Source organism: Salmo trutta, chromosome 10, assembly GCF_901001165.1.
Source record: "Salmo trutta chromosome 10, fSalTru1.1, whole genome shotgun sequence".
In the NCBI taxonomy this organism is placed as follows: Eukaryota; Metazoa; Chordata; class Actinopteri; order Salmoniformes; family Salmonidae; genus Salmo; species Salmo trutta.
In genome coordinates, this window is record NC_042966.1 from 33,502,634 (window position 1) to 33,518,248 (window position 15,615).

Consider the following 15,615-nt stretch of genomic DNA (forward strand, 5'->3'; position numbering starts at 1 on the left):
TTATATAGTGTCGCTTACACTGTTCCAAATTGTCAGAAAAATTATATTTATAATAATAACCGTCCTTTTTCCTTGATCTCCTTATTGTTGTTGTTATTGTTATTATGATGATCATCATTATAATATGTCATTAGTAGGCTTAGTATAGAAACCTTGTGTAACCACCATCCAGCTATAGGACTAGGAGCGCATCCTGTTTAGTCTTAATACCCTAACTTAGGCCTATATTTCTATATTGAGATATATATATATATATATATATATATATATATATATATACACATACATACACACACACACACACACACACACACACACACACGACATTCATGATGTGAAATGCAATCAAGCATTTTAGTTTGAAAATAAAATAAAGCATCCATTGAATAATTAGTGTTAACGATAAACATACCTAAACTGTTCATTTACGAGTGAATGCGACTGTTTTTAGTCTTTGATGTAATAAAGGCTTTACAAAAAAACAAAAAAAAAGTTACTCTTGTATGCTTAATTTATTTAGTGTTGTTTACATTGTTCCAAATAATCAGAAGAATTATATTGTAATAGAACCTGTTTGGCACACATTATATGCATGCAGCACTGGCTCCATACCTTCTTTGTCTTGATCTCCAGTATTTTCCACAACTAGCCACATTTATACCACACATCTGACTTCCCCTTTACCTTCTGTGTAAGCAGTAAACATCCCCCTGTTTCGAGTTTGTCACGTCCTCTGCATCCATTTTGCTGTCACGTGTTACGGTGTTCAGAGTTTGTTATAAACAATTTATTGATGTGATTATTATATGCTATAGGTCAGGCCCTATTGGTCATGTGCATGTGATGCTTACATGTGTCACGTAAAGAGAGCAAGGGTTGAGGGAATAGGGAATGTTTTTATTAAACAAATGAGGGAGTTCGGTATAATAACTTTTCAGTCAGAAATGTCTGAGAGAGAACAGGAGCTTACATAATAAACTCAGCAAAAAAAAGAAACGTCCCTTTTTCGGGACCCTGTATTTCAAAGATCATTCGTAAAAATCCAAATAACTTCACAGATCTTCATTGTAAAGGGTTTAAACAATGTTTCTCATGCTTGTTCAATTAACCATAAACAATTAATGAACATGCACCTGTGGAACGGTCATTAAGACACTAACAGCTTACAGACGGTAGGCAATTAAGGTCACAGTTATGAAAACTTGGGACAGCTCATCTGCGTGAACGTGCCTTAGGCATGCTGCAAGGAGGCATGAGGACTGCAGATGTGGCCAGGGCAATAAATTGCAATGGCCATACTGTGAGACGCCCAAGACAGCGCTACAGGGAGACAGGACAGACAGCTGATCGTCCTCGTAGTGGCAGACCACGTGTAACAACAACTGCACAGGATAGGTACATCAGAACATCACACCTGCAGGACAGGTACAGGATGGCAACAACTGCCCGAGTTACACCAGGAACGCACATTCCCTCCATCAGTGGTCAGACTGTCCACAATAGGCTGAGAGAGGCTGGACTGAGGGCTTGTAGGCCTGTTGTAAGGCAGGTCCTCACCAGACATCACCGGCAACAATGTTGCCTATGGGCACAAACCCACCGTCGCTGGACCAGACAGGACTGACAAAAAGTGATCTTCACTGACGAGTTGCGGTTTTGTCTCACCAGGGGTGATGGTCAGATTCGCGTTTATCGTCGAAGGAATGAGCGTTACACCGAGGCCTGTACTCTGGAGCGGGATCGATTTGGAGGTGGAGGGTCCGTCATGGTCTGGTGCGGTGTGTCACAGCATCATCGGACTGAGCTTGTTGTCATTGCAGGCAATCTCAATGCTGTGCGTTACAGGGAAGAAATCCTCCTCCCTCATGTGGTACGCTTCCTGCAGGCTCATCCTGACATGACCCTCCAGCATGACAATGCCACCAGCCATACTGCTCATTCTGTGCATGATTTCCTGCAAGACAGGAATGTCAGTGTTCTGCCATGGCCAGCGAAGAGCCCGGATCTCAATCCCATTGAGCACGTCTGGGACCTGTTGGATCGGAGGGTGAGGGCTAGGGCCATTCCCCCCCAGAAATGTGCGGGAACTTGCAGGTGCCTTGGTGGAAGAGTGGGGTAACATCTCACAGCAAGAACTGGCAAATCTGATGCAGTCCATGAGGAGGAGATGCACTGCAGTACTTAATACAGTTTGTGGCCACACCAGATACTGACTGTTACTTTTGATTTTGACCCCCCCTTTGTTCAGGGACACATTATTCCATTTCTGTTAGTCACATGTCTGTGGAACTTGTTAAGTTTATGTCTCAGTTGTTGAATCTTGTTATGTTCATACAAATATTTACACATGTTAAGTTTGCTGAAAATAAACGCAGTTGACAGTGAGAGGACGTTTCTTTTTTTGCTGAGTTTATATATAAAAAGACAGCAAGGGACTGTGTGACTAGCACCTGTTGTCTCTCTCAGCTATTTCTGACTGAAAAGTGAGAGATATATATATATAGAGATATATAGAGAGATGTGTGTGATATATATATATATATATATATATATATATATCACACACACACACACACACACACACACACACACAGCGCAGCAAGTCTAAGCCTGGCCCGGCATAATTAAATCAGTAGCGGTTTGAAATCCCTCTAGTCATTTGTCTTAATTATTTCATCAGTTTGCTTTAAAACATTTTTTTTATATAAATTTAAAAAATCTGACAAGCTCAGTGTATATACGTAGTTGATTAACACATAGGATGTGTCTATATATGGAAAAATTCAAGTTGTAAAATTTAGACCAATCGTTTGGTCGAAACCACAGACGACTTGGTCGACCAAGATCATTTTTTTTGTCGGGGACCGCCCTACTACATAGACTGTCACGGGTGTCGTAGGGTAGAAACCAAGACGCAGCGGGAAAATGTATACTCATCTTTTTTATTATGGTGAAGAAGGAAAACACATACAACGTATACAAAACAAAACGAACTTGACAGTCTTGTCAGGCAAAACAGCTAAACAAGAACAATCTCCCACCAAAAACCCATGAAAAACAAACTCCTAATTATAGGACCCTCAATCAGAGGCAACAATAACCAGCTGCCTCCAATTGAAGGTCCAACCCCAATAAACTAAACATAGAAATAGAAAAGACTAGGTAGAACATAGAAATATAGTAACATAGAACAATGACTAACAAACCCCGGACTAATAAATCAAATACCCCTCTACCTAAACACATACACAAAACACACCCTGAACCACATAAAACAAACACCCCCTGCCATGTCCTGACCAAACTACAATAACAAATAACCCCTATACTGGTGAGGACGTGACATAGAGGGAGGTATGGTACAGAATACATAAATAGAAAACATAAATAATGCAAGCCAAGAATAGGAAAGTAGTAATAGCGAGACAAACTTGTCTAACTTGGAAAGGAAATTAGTCATGTAGCCTAAATCTAACCAACCTGTAAAAGCAAGATGCAATCTACTTCTATGTTGAATAGAAATAAATAAAGAAGTCCAGATAAACATGCGAGCCATGTTTCACACAGAGACACGAAACATGTTTCACACAGAGACACGAAACATGTTTCACACAGACACGAAACATGTTTCACACAGAGACACGTAACATGTGAGCCACGTTTCACACAGAGACACGTAACATGTGAGCCACGTTTCACACAGAGACACGTAACATGTGAGCCACGTTTCACACAGAGACACGTAACATGTGAGCCACGTTTCACACAGAGACACGTAACATGTGAGCCACGTTTCACACAGAGACACGTAACATGTGAGCCACGTTTCACACAGAGACACGTAACATGTGAGCCACGTTTCACACAGAGACACGTAACATGTGAGCCACGTTTCACACAGAGACACGTAACATGTGAGCCACGTTTCACACAGAGACACGTAACATGTGAGCCACGTTTCACACAGAGACACGTAACGTGTGCCACGTTTCACACAGAGACACGTAACATGTGTGCCACGTTTCACACAGAGACGCGTAACATGTGAGCCACGTTTCACACAGAGACACGTAACATGTGAGCCACGTTTCACACAGAGACACGTAACATGTGAGCCACGTAACATGTGAGCCACGTTTCACACAGAGACACGTAACATGTGTGCCACGTTTCACACAGAGACACGTAACATGTGAGCCACGTTTCACACAGAGACACGTAACATGTGTGCCACGTTTCACACAGAGACACGTAACATGCGAGCCACGTTTCACACAGAGACAAGTAACATGTGTGCCACGTTTCACAGAGACACGTAACATGTGTGCCACGTTTCACACAGAGACACGTAACATGTGTGCCACGTTTCACACAGAGACACGTAACATGAGCCACGTTTCACACAGAGACACGTAACATGTGTGCCACGTTTCACACAGAGACACGTAACATGTGTGCCACGTTTCACACAGAGACACGTAACATGTGTGCCACGTTTCACACAGAGACACGTAACATGTGTGCAACCCCAGTGTACTTTCCTACTCCATTCTCTAAAGTAGAAATGCCTTGTCAGACCTACAGCAGGCCGCCATCAGACCATACAGTACTGCCTGCACACTTCACAGTCCACTTCACTAGGGTACACCCACATACTCCATGCAACCATACAGCACAAACTATACTACACAAAGTAAGAGGAGCACTGATTCACTAAACCCAATTACCAAAGGTCAAGAGTTAAGGATTGTAGAACCACTCATCTTTCTTTTATTTATTGTCAATACTGACGCTCATTGTTATCATGGGCCTGAGGAGAATATTCACAACCTTTCAACAGAATTACCAAATGTCAGACAGAACCAGAACAGTAGGAGAACTAGTTATTGGGATAACGACTGGAAAATGTCTCTACGGCGTGACATGATAGCTGCTTGGTGTTCTGGCATGAAGTCCCTTCATGATGTTGGTCCAATAAACCAGGGGAGGTTTCATAAGGAACTGTGGATTCCAAAAGTATAGTCTCACACAAACTCCTCAGTTCTATATTATTCACCTGCTACATAATCATGCCATGCATTTGTCTGGTCGCACCAGACAAGGAAAAAACAGCACTATTTGTATTATTTCTGTTCTCCGAGATAGACTCACGGAAAGTTAAACAGTAACAGACTATTATATTTTATTATTTGTTAAACAAAAGCTCTTTCTCTGAGCAATTGTATTATAACAATCTTTTTTTGAGCATACAATATAGCTCAGTATTTGTTTTCTCTATATACATGCATACACATACACACATACAGTGCATTCTGAAAGTATTCAGACCCCTTGAATATTTCCACATTTTCTTACGTTACAGCCTTATTCTAAAATGGATTAAATAAATAGTTTTCCTCATCTTTCTACACACAATACCCCAGAATGACAAAGCAAAAACAGGTTTTTAGAAATGTTTGCAAATGTATAAAAAAAAAATAATACAGAAATTCCTTATTTACATAAGTTTTCAGACCCTTTGCTATGAGACTCGAAATTGAGCTCAGGTGCATCCTGTTTCCATTGATCATCCTTGAGCTGTTTCTACAACTTGATTGGAGTCCACTTGTGGTAAATTCAATTGATTGGACATGATTTGGAAAGGCATACACCTGTCTATTTAAGGTCCCACAGTTGACAGTACGTCAGAGCAAAAACCAATGCATGAGGTCGAAGGAATTGTCCGTAGAGCTCCGAGACAGGATTGTGTTGAGGCATAGATATGGGAAAGGGTACCAAAACATGTCTGCAACATTGAAGGTCCCCAAGAACAAAATGGCCTCCATTATTCTTAAATGGAAGAAGTTCGAAACCACCAAGACTCTTCCTAGAGCTGGCTGCCCGGCCAAACTGAGCAATAGGGGGAGAAGGGCCTTGGTCAGAGAGGTGACCAAGAACCTGATGGTCACTCTGACAGAGCTCCAGAGTTTGTCTTTGGAGATGGGAGAACCTTCCAGAAAGAATACCATCTCTGCAACACTCCGCCAATCAGGCCTTTATGGTAGAGTGGCCAAACGGAAGCCACTCCTCAGAAAAAGGCACATGACAGCCCGCTATGAGTTTGCCAAAAGCTACCTAAAGGACTCTCAGACCATGAGAAACAAGATTCTCTGGGAATGTTTTTCAGTGGCAGGGACTGGGACACTAGTCAGGATCGAGGAAAAGATGAACAGAGCAAAGTACAGAGAGATCCTTGATGAAAACCTGCTCCAGAGCATTCAGGACCTCACACAGGGGCAAAGGTTCACCTTCCAATAAGACAACGACCCTAAGCACACAGCCAAGACAACGCAGGCATGGCTTTGGGACAAGTCTCTAAATGTCAGAGCCCGGACTTGAACCTGATCTAACATCTCTGGAGAGACCTGACAATAGCTGTGCAGCGACACTCCCCATCCAACCTGACAGAGCTTGAAAGGATCTGCAGAGAAAAATGGGAGAAACTCCCCAAATACAGGTGTGCCAAGCTTGTAGCGTCATACCCAAGAAGAATCAAGGCTGTAATTGCTGCCAAAGATGCTTCAACAAAGTTCTGATTAAATGGTCTGACCCCTTACCTTAATGTGATATAGTTCAGTTTGTTTTTAATAATGCAAAAATGCTTTGTCATGATGGGGTATTTTTTGTGTAGATTGATGTGGATTCTTTTTTTTTAATCCATTTCAGAGTAAGGCTGTAACATAATAATATGTATAAAAAGTCAAGGGGTCTGAATACTTTCCGAATGCACTGTACATACATACTGAGTATAACAAACATTAGGAACACCTTCCTATAATATTATTCTATATACAGTACTAGTCAAAAATGTGGACACACATACTCATTCCAGGGTTTCTTCTTTATTTTTTACTATTTCTCTACATTGTAGAATAAAAGACATCAAAACTATGAAATAACACATATGGAAACATGTAGTAAACAAAAAAGTGTTTAAAAAATTAATATATACTTTGCCACCCTTTGCCTTGTTGACAGCTTTGCACACTCTTGGCATTCTCTCAACAAGCTTCACCTGGAATGCTTTTCCAACAGTCTTGAAGGAGTTCCCACATATACTGAGCACTTGTTGGATGCTTTTCCTTCACTCTGCGTCCAAACTCATCCCAAACCATCTCAATTGGGTTGAGGTCGGGTGATTGTGGAGGCCAGGTCATCTGATTCAGCACTCCATCACTCTCCTTCTTGGTCAAATATACCTTACACAACCTGGAGGTGTGTTGAGTCGTTGATAGACCCACTAAGCAGAAACCAGATGGGATGACGTATCACTGCAGAATGCTGTGGTAGCCATGCTGGTTAAGTGTGCCTTAAATTCTAAATGAGTCACTGACAGTGTCACCAGCAAAGAACCCCCACACCATCACACCTCCATGCTTAACGGTTGGAACCACAAATGCGGATATCATCTGTTCACCTGCTTTGTGTCTCACAAAGACATGGCGGTTGTATCCAAAAATCTAAACAATTAGTACTCATCAGACCAAAGGACAGATTTCCACCGGTCTAATGTCCATTGCTCGTGTTTCTTGGCCCAAGCAAGTCTCTTCTTCTTATTGGTGTCCTTTAGTAGTGGTTTCTTTGCAGCAATTCGACCATGAAGGCCTGATTCATGCAGTCTCCTCTGAACAGTTGATGTTGAGATGTGTCTGTTACTTGAACTCTGAAGCTTTTATTTGGCCTGCAATTTCTGAGGCTGGTAACTAATGAACTTATCCTCTGCAGCAGAGGTAACTCTGGGTCTTCCTTTCCTGTGGTGGTCCTCACGAGAGCCAGTTTCATCATGGCGCTTGATGGTTTTTGCAACTGTACTTGAAGAAACTTTCAAAGTTCTTGACATTTTCCAGATTGACTGACCTTCATGTCTAAAAGTAACAACAGACTGTCGTTTCTCTTTGCTTATTTGAGCTGTTCTTGCCATAATATGCACTTGGTCTTTTACCAAATAGGGCTATCTCCTGTACACCACCCCTACCTTGTCACAACACAACTGATTGGCTCAAACGCATTAAGAACAGAAAGAAATTCCACAAATTAACTTTCAACAAGGCACAGCTGTTAATTGAAATGCATTCCAGGTGACTACCTCATGAAGCTGGTTTAGAGAATGTCAAAAGTGTGCAAAGCTGTAACCAAGGCAAAGCGTGGCTACTTTGAAGAATCTCAAAAATAAAATCTATTTTGATTTTGAAACACTTTTTTGGTTACTACATGATTCCATATGTGTTATTTCATAGTTGTGATATATTATTCTACAATTTAGAAAAAAGTAAAAATAAAGAAACCCTGGATCGAGTAGGTGTCCAAACTTTTGACAGGTACTGTATATATAAACACTACTGTTCAAACGTTTGGGGTCACTTAGACATTTCCTTGTTTTTGAAAGAAAAGCACATTTTTTGTCCATTAAAATAACATCAAATTCATCAGAAATACAGTGTAGACATTGTTAATGTTGTAAATGACTACAGTGCCTTGCAAAAGTATTCATCCCCTTGGCGGTTTTCCTATTTTGTTGCACTACAACCTGTAATTTAAATAGATTTTTATTTGGATTTCATGTAATGGACATACACGAAATAGTACAAATTGGTGAAGTGAAATTTAAAAAAATTATTGTTTCAAAGAATAAAAAATAATAATTAAACGAAAAAGTGGTGCGTGCATATGTATTCACTCCCTTTGCTATGAAGCCCCTAAATAAGATTTGGGGCAACCAATTACCTTCATAAGTCAAATAATTAGTTAAATAAAGTCCGCCTGTGTGCAATCTAAGTGTCACATGATCTGTCACATGATCTCAGTATCTATACACCTGTTCTGAAAGTCCCCAGAGTCTTCAACACCACTAAGCAAGAGGCACCATCTAGCAAGCGGCACAATGAAGACCAAGGAGCTCTCCAAACAGGTCAGGGACAAAGTTGTGGAGAAGTACAGATCAGGGTTGGGTTATAAAAAAATATCCGAAAGTTTTAACATCCCACGGAGCACCATTAAATCCATTATAAAAAATGGAAAGAATATGGCACAACAACAAACCTGCCAAGAGAGGGCCGCCCACCAAAACTCACAGACCAGGCAAGGAGGGCATTAATCAGAGAGGCAACAAAGAGACCAAAGATAACCCTGAAGGAGCAGCAAAGCTCCACAGCGGAGATGGGAGTATCTGTCCATGGGACCACTTTAAGCTGACCACTCCACAGAGCTGGGCTTCACGGAAGTGTGGCCAGAAAAAAGCCATTGCTTAAAGAAAAAAATAAGCAAACACATTTGGTGTTCACCAAAAGGTATGTGGGAAACTCCCCAAACATATGGAAGAAGGTACTCTGGTAAGATGAGACTAAAATTGAGCTTTTTGGTCATCAAGGAAAACTATGTCTGGCGCAAACCCAACACCTCTCATCACAAAGAGAACACCCTCCCCACAGTGAAGCATGATGGGGACAGCATCATGCTGTGGGGATGTTTTTCCATCGGCAGGGACTGGGAAACTGGTCAGAATTGAAGGAATGATGTATGGCGCTAAATACAGGGAAATTCTTGAGGGAAACCTGTTTCAGTCTTCCAGAGATTTGAGACTGGGACGGAGGTTCAGCTTCAGCAGGGCAATAACCCTAAGCATACTGCAAAAGCAACATTCGAGTGGTTTAAGGGGAAACATTTAATTGTCTTGGAATGGCCTAGTCAAAGCCCAGACCTCAATCCAATTGAGAATCTGTTGTATGACTTAAAGATTGCAGTACACCAGCAGAACCCATCCAACTTGAAGGAGCTGGAGCAGTTTTGCCTTGAAGAATGGGCAAAAATCCCAGTGGCTAGATGTGCCAAGCTTATACCCCAAGAGACTTGCAGCTGTAATTGCTGCAAAAGGTGGCTCTACAAGGTATTGACTTTGCGGGGGTGAATAGTTATGCACGCTCAAGTTCTGTTTTTTTTTTGTCTTACTTCTTGTTTGTTTCCCAAAAAATATTTTGCATCTTCAAAGTGGTAGGCATGTTGTGTAAATCAAATGATACAAACCCCGATTTTTTTATTTATTTTAATTCCAGGTTGTAAGGCAACAAAATAGGAAAAATGTCAAGGGGGGTGAATACTTTCGCAAGCCACTGTATTGTAACTGGAAACGGAATATCTACATAGGTGTATAGAGGCCCATTATCAGCAACCCTCACACCAGTCTCAACGTCAACAGTGTAGAAGCGACTCCGGGATGCTGGCCTTCTAGGCAGAGTTGCAAAGAAAAAGCCATCTCTCAGACTGACCAATAAAAAGAAAAGATTAAGATGGGCAAAAGGACAGAGGAACTCTGCCTGGACAGAGGAACTCTGCCTGGACAGAGGAACTCTGCCTGGACAGAGGAACTCTGCCTGGACAGAGGAACTCTGCCTAGAAGACCAGCATCCCGGAGTTGCCTCTTCACTGTTGCCGTTGAGACGTGTTTTGTGGGTACTATTTAATGAAGCTGCCAGTTGAGAACTTGAGGCATCTGTTTCTCAAACTAGACCATCTAATGTACTTGTCCTCTTGCCCAGTTGTGCACTGGGGCCTCCCTCTCCTCTTTCTATTCTGGTTAGAGCCAGTTTGCGCTGTTCTGTGAAGGGAGTAGTACACAGCGTTGTATGAGATCTTCAGTTTCTTGGCAATTTCTCACATGGAATAGCCTTCATTTCTCAAAACAAGAATAGACTGACGAGTTTCAGAATCAAGTTCTTTGTTTCTGGCCATGTTGAGCCTGTAATCGAACCCACAAATGCTGATGCTCCAGAAACTCAACTAGTCTACAGAAGGCCAGTTTTATTGCTTCTTTAATCAGTACAACCGTTTTCAGCTGTGCTAACATAATTGCAAAAGGGTTTTCTAATGATCAATTAGCCTTTTAAAATTATAAACTTGGATTAGCTAACACAACGTGCCATTTGAACACCGGAGTGACGGTTGCTGATAATGGGCCTCTTGACGCCTATGTAGATATTCCATTAAAAATGAATCCGTTTCCAGCTACAATAGTCATTTACAACATTAACAATATCCACACTGTATTTCTGATCAATTTTATGTTATTTTAATGGAGGAAAAAAAGTGTTTTTCTTTCAAAAATAAGGAAATGTCTAAGTGACCCCAAACATTTGAACGGTAGTGTATATATTTTTTGACAGTATCTAAAGACCCCACTACCTGCTCTAAGCACTGACTGTCTTTAATTACTACAGCCCAACCTACACAAGTACTGCATGATGTATCGTAAAGAAAAGAAGCTTACTGGTAACACATTTGACAGGTGCTTATATTTCTCAGCACCTGATAGCTGTATATAAAGTGTTGTATATATAAAGTGTTATATATCGCCAGAGCTCAGATCTACACGATCAACACTAAACACATGTTGGTATAAGTAATCATGTCACTTTGCCATTTAATAAAACATCTCTCACAGAAGTCCCTGGGGCATATTCATATTACCGCAACAGCAAATATTTTTTCCAAAGGAAACTTCCAAATGGACAAATAGGTCCTACTATATATACCTGTAGCCTACACAAGGAGCAAAATAAACAATTCTGTAATGATATAGGTCAAGGAGAATGGGGCTCCAACAAAGAAGCCTAGGCCAATCTTTGGGAGAAAAGCCTTGCGATCTAGCCTATAACACAGTGCTTCTGCTTTTTCAAAGTGCCAACCTCGGAACATCTCTCTGATCTCAGCCTGGTTTTAATCTGAGCCTGGTCCGTGGAGGGGGAGGATGAAGGCTTGCAGGAATGATCTATAACTCCTACACAAGTGTACGATGTCATCCGTTCTCAGCCGGGCCTCAAGAAACCATCATCTTTCCCACCTACTCCCGTCAACGGCCTGAAAAAGCAATCCAGTCCCACTGCTTTCCAATCTCTCACACAACCACCTCATTCCAACACACACACCATCATCTCATCAGACATCCCACTCATTGCTCACTGACATCCATGCAGGTAATTACTCCATTGCAGGCAAATGACAATGAGCTGCAGACATCTTAGATTGCCTTGTTTAAGTATGTATGACTGATCGGACTGTCTGACCAATGGACCTTGACAATGGAATTCATAGTTTTCTTGTCAGGGCTGGGGGCTTTAATGCTGGTGCTTTCCAAAGACATGCTAGTTTGATATGGCCTGTCTTACAGCATAACAGCTAAACGCATGAATGGTCATTTAACCAAAGCACGCCGACCATTATCATCTAATATACTATGTTAAATATGCATTTCATTCATAAACTGCTTATATTTACTGAACCAAAGCTTTTATTCAGACTCATGTTCTACTATTCAGAGAAGGCATTGGCATTTCAATGTGCTCCATAACACAGGGCTTTGGTAGATATCCACACAGAGACATTTGAGATTCCTTTTTCCCTGTGAGCTAGTGTGATAATGGCATTGTGAGACCTACATGTGCACAGTTTAATTTACTGTGTTATTCGTATTGATTTTGGTATCATTGTTAGAGCCCTCCTCCACCTGCAGAGAAAGAATAGCCACCAGTAAATATGGCCTGCAGAGAAGGAATATCCCCCAGTAAATATGGCCTGCAGAGAAGGAATATCCCCCAGTAAATATGACCTGCAGAGAAGGAATATCCCCCAGTAAATATGGCCTGCAGAGAAGGAATATCCCCAGTAAATATGGCCTGCAGAGAAGGAATATCCCCCAGTAAATATGGCCTGCAGAGAAAGAATATCCCCCAGTAAATATGACCTTCAGAGAAGGAATATCCCCCAGTAAATATGGCCTGCAGAGAAGGAATATCCCCCAGTAAATATGGCCTGCAGAGAAAGAATATCCCCCAGTAAATATGACCTGCAGAGAAGGAATATCCCCCAGTAAATATGGCCTGCAGAGAAAGAATTGCCCCTAATAATCAATTGATTGAGCATACTAAACATGTACCTCCCTCTCTTCTCCATGGATTAAATACTTTTAATGAGGGGCAGAATAATCCCTACTAATTACTAGTATGAAGGATAATATGAAGTAACCTCCATGACGTCCAATATGAACAATTTATGTTAGGCTGGGAATGATGTAATGTAAACACGTTTAATCCCATGCCATAGTCCTCAAATTACATTCAGGTTACATGCCACGTAGTAATTCTTTCACACGGTTTCCCATTATTTGGCATAAAAAAAAAAAAAACTGAGGTCTACAAAATCTCCCTACCGCGAGTGCTTTGGACAGCCTTATTCAGAAGTCGTTGAGACCGATGGTGACAATGTCCTTGTGAGGGATGTAGACATAACCACCCTTCAGGTACACCTTCCTGGTTCTCACCAGATCCAATGCATCTTGGAAAGGGACCTTGAAAAAATAAAAACAGGAAAGGGGGTGTGAGGTTATACATTCAACATAACTTGCTCATTCAGATATTTTGCCTCCCAATTGAATATTTGTTATTTTTACACTGGGATGTACTTGAATGTCCTCTAATATAATGTTGTCATGTTTGTAGAAAATAATTTTTTTTTAAATGTATAACTCACTTTGTAGAAGTATTGGTCTTCAAGCGTGAACGTGCTGACAGCAAAGCTTGAGTTAATAAGTTTGTCCATCAGGTTCTTCTCCTCAACACTCATCTAGACATTAGAAAAAAGGTGGTAGGCATTCAGTGACAGAAAGACACATATTGACACTTGACTGTATAGCTAACAATGTAATGTTGTTGCATTCTCAGGCGTGAGATGAAGACTGTACAGTACACTTGCCCATCAATTGTGTCCTCTTAGGCCTAAACAAATGAAAAACAGTGTGTCCCCAGTCTGTCGATGATCTACAATATCTGACTGGTATGTGTCCCCGGTCTGTCGATGACCTATCTGACTGGTATCTGTCTAAATCAATAAAGTAAGGTGTAAACACATGGTAAGGTGAGTGAAAAGACCCGGAATACATTAGAGCCTTTATAATCACAGAACATCAGGTGTTAACACTAATTAGAGGTAAACCCAGTTAACCTTAAGGGTAGACAGAACCCTGCCGCCCATCTCCAAGTCATAACCATTAACAAAGAACGGCTGCCAGCTATGTAGAACCTGCGGCCATAACAAACGCTTCACCACCTGCCACTCACTCAAATAACTCTATCCAGGGACTGTTTGGGAAAATGTTTTACCTATCTCCTTCTGGGCATGCAGGTGATCAACACCTTTTCCTGGCCTTTCACAGTGCAAAAATCTATTTTAGTTGACAACTAAACGCCAAGAGTAATTGGGGTGGGTGGAGGTCATCTCCCTCGTTGCCATATTGCATTACTAAAAACAGTGTTCACTCAATGGTCCTGTCAAGTAAAACGAAAAGGAAAATGTTCTATACACTACTGTAAATTCATCCCATTAAAGTTCAATTGATTTATCTTTTACAAGTTAATTTATCGCAATTAACTGCAACAAATCTTATGAAATGCACCTTTGAAGTCAAATAATGAGATTACACTTCAAAACAGACCCATTGCAAAAACAACCCCCCTCACAGCAGACATTTTCAGACAGGTATACTATTGCGAGCTGACAGCACCATCTGCTGGCAGGTTTGAAACAATACCATAAATATGGAATGTCCAAACAGCGTCATGACCAGGGGTGTATTCATTTTTCGGATTCTGTTGCAAAACGTTTTGTCTGTTGATAAAACGTTTTGCTTCAGAAACTGTTTATATTGGACTAATGAATATATACCCCGATTTACTGAGAATTTACACTTAGCAATGTTTACACGTGTTACTTTTTAAATGTTTTTGAATACAAATCAAATCAATTTTGCACCAGCGCAAACACTTGTTGCATTCACCAATGGAGGACATGGATGAACCAATTGCTTGGTTATGCCAATTCCCAGCATTATATTGGTGTCAGAGGTGTTTTGCTCACATTTGAGAGTAAAATGTGGATTCCCCTCCCAACAACAATATAAAGACTCACCGTATCATAGTGAAGATTATTGTGATGTAGATATTCGCTTTTGGAAAGCAGATCATTGAAGCGATAACTGAAAAGGTAAATCTCTTGCTGGATAAACCACCGTCTGAGATGTTCTCTATAAGATTTTTTTTTAAATTAACATTATTTGTTCAATTTACAAAATAAGGGCCCGATTCCGACATAGGAATGTATGCCTTTCGTACGCACTTCTCAGTATTTGGTATTCAGACTTACCTTATTCAGTCTCGTAACGCGCTCTGCAGGTGTGGCTAAATGCACGCTCTTAATAAATTTCATTAAACCCGCTGAAAACCCTCCTACTTGCTGGACAACATATTTTCTCGTGGAGTTTTCATTCAATAGCGTTTTCAGAACATTTAACTTAAGCCATCCCTTTAAATACGGTGTACCTTTAAGTTAGAATTTTGACGACAATAAAATATAGTAAGAGAAGGGTTCCGAGTTTTAGGGATCAATGAAAGACCTGACGAAGATCCGCACGTAGAAAGAAAATGGTTGTTTGATTCATTCTGAAAATTGCCACATTCAGTTCTTCAGCCCATGGTAATGTTGGAAGATTAGTGTACATATAATTAAAATAGGGAGAACAGTGTACAATAGTAG

The 15,615-nt window shown here is 40.9% G+C and overlaps 1 pseudogene; it reads right to left on the reverse strand.

Moving 5' to 3' along the window:
- Window positions 1-15,280, reverse strand: part of LOC115201587 (DNA primase large subunit-like) — a 104,165-nt pseudogene extending 88,885 nt beyond the window's left edge.
- Between the last annotated feature and the right edge of the window lie 335 nt (window positions 15,281-15,615).